At 30.2% G+C, this 2,318-nt stretch overlaps 1 protein-coding gene across 1 annotated transcript in view; it reads left to right on the top strand.

Annotated features, from left to right (window-relative positions):
- The window catches only part of LOC124775748 (DNA polymerase delta catalytic subunit), a 167,545-nt gene that overhangs the window by 141,935 nt on the left and 23,292 nt on the right, over positions 1–2,318 (top strand). The window lies entirely within an intron of this gene.

Below are 2,318 nucleotides of genomic sequence, written 5' to 3'. Positions count from 1 at the left end.
TTTTGTCGGCTGCAGAAATGACGTGGTTCAATGCGTTTGCCTCATTTTTGGTGCTTCAAATACCATTTCTTCGAATGTGGTTTCTTCTTAAAGTTTATATAAAAAAAATAGTAACATAATTCATTTTTTTCTGTTCACTAGCAAATTATTTGTAACGGCGACCTGCACATTGTTCTACCGTCAACACACACCAAGAGTTAACTGCCGACTAACTACAGTCAAAGATGACTCCAGCGTCAAAGACATTTTACACAACACACAAGCTTCCACTTGTAATCAGTCTTTTTGATATTCTTCGCCACATTTACTAATAGTAATCAATATGCTTTCACTCTCAAAAATATAAGTAAAATAGCATATAATAAGGCAAATTACAATAAAAAAATTCTGACAAAAATAATAAGAAAACATTTACAATTTGGTATCCGGTAGAAAATAATATATCTCCCAGGTCCATTACAAATGCTCCCCAGGGCTTTTGTTGTTATGAACATATACAACAAAATCCCGACCACACTCAGTAATGGATCTGTATTACACAATTAGTACATTAATGATGCAGTCTGATAACCTCTTCCAAATTTGGACTCTTTGAATCTGTGGACTTGTTACTGGCTGTTGTTGCAATGATCCTTCCCCATCAATCTCATACACAAAAAATTCAAGTAAAGAAATTATTTAACATGACAAATATACATGGTATAAAACATACATGAGAAATATTCTAACATACAGCATACAGATTGAAAATAGTAGTAAGATAAAACTCCTTTGCTAGAATAAGATATCTACAACCACTTCTTTGGTCACACTGTGCCAACTGGTTCTCATAATTAAATTCTTTTTCATATTAATGTTAATTTCATTTTGCTTACATATTGTACAATAAAAAATGATACTGGACATATATATAGTGTAGTGTTTTTTTTCTCTATATATTTGCCTTTTATATATTTTTACTTCTGATTTTCTTTTTGAATTTTTTTACTCATGTTTTCTTGTTTTGTATATTTTTTTGCTTATGATTTTTTTTGAATTTTTTATATATATTTTTTTTACTCATGTTTTTATTTTGTAATTTTTCTCCCCTCCCCCCCCCCATGATTTTCTTCTTTTAGTACAGCTAAAGATACATCAGTATTATCTAAAAAAAAATTTTTTTTACAATTATTTATGTACACTTCCCTCTCTACTACAATATTACTACAAGTCACATTCTTGTGCAGAGTACTTCCCCTCCCCATAACATCAGTATAAAGAACAATAAATTGCTCATATATCATGAGGCTTTATCTAAAATTGGTTTGGAACCTTATATCTTTGCATGCATGTCTTCACCCACAGGGAAGACTTATCTTCCAAAAATTAGAAAAATTCAGAAATGCTCACTATGGAGACTTTTCTTTGTAAAAAAGTAAAAATAAATCTCTCTCTCATTCTTTGTTACAACAGTGTTTTTTTCCATTAGTTTCAATTAACATGTGACTTCAAATTATTAATTTATACATGCAAATATACATACTTGGTTGTACAGGTAGTTTTGTTCTAACAAGCATATTCCAGTGGAGGACTTTTGTTTTAGATGATAATAGGTTATTTAAATTTTGAAATTATGATTTCTGTTTATGTAGTTTCAAAGAGACAACATTCCTGAGACCAAATAATTTCTTTGACTTAGGGTATACCGAACGATAAGCATTAGGGTGTGGATTTTCTATGACTTCAAAAGGCCCAATATAGATATCAAAGAATTTTTTAATTTCTGAAGTTAACATTTTTGATTTTTCATTAGATTTGACCAGAAGAAGAAACAATATCTTCTCTCTCTTGCATGGTTAAAGGTGTACATTTAGGAAATTCAATAAGTTCTGATATAAGATTTGGAAGTCTAATATTAAACATAGTCTCATACGGTGAAAATCCTGTGGAACTATGTTGTAGGCTATTCATAATATCTTCAAAATTTCGAATGTGCTCAAACCAGGTTGGATGTTTATGGCTACAATAGATTCTACAAAGTCTCCCAATTTCCCTCATATGTCTTTCTGCAGGATTGGTGGATGGAGAATAAACAGATATAAGTATATGCTTCAATTTTGATCTTTCAATAAACTTTTTCCAAATTTTAGAGGTGAACTGTGAACCATTATCTGATAATATAGCTTTCGGTTTACCCACCTGTGCGAAATAATCTCTTTCAATTTTTATTATAATTTCATGGCTAGTAGCTTTTTTCACTGGATATAGTTTAATTAATTTTGAAAATACATCTACCATAACAAATATGTAACAGTGATCACATTTACTCTTTGGTAACA

This window comes from Schistocerca piceifrons, chromosome 2 (assembly GCF_021461385.2).
Source record: "Schistocerca piceifrons isolate TAMUIC-IGC-003096 chromosome 2, iqSchPice1.1, whole genome shotgun sequence".
NCBI lineage: Eukaryota > Metazoa > Arthropoda > Insecta > Orthoptera > Acrididae > Schistocerca > Schistocerca piceifrons.
Note: the sequence above shows the minus strand (reverse complement) of the source record. Positions and strands in the feature narration are given on the sequence as shown.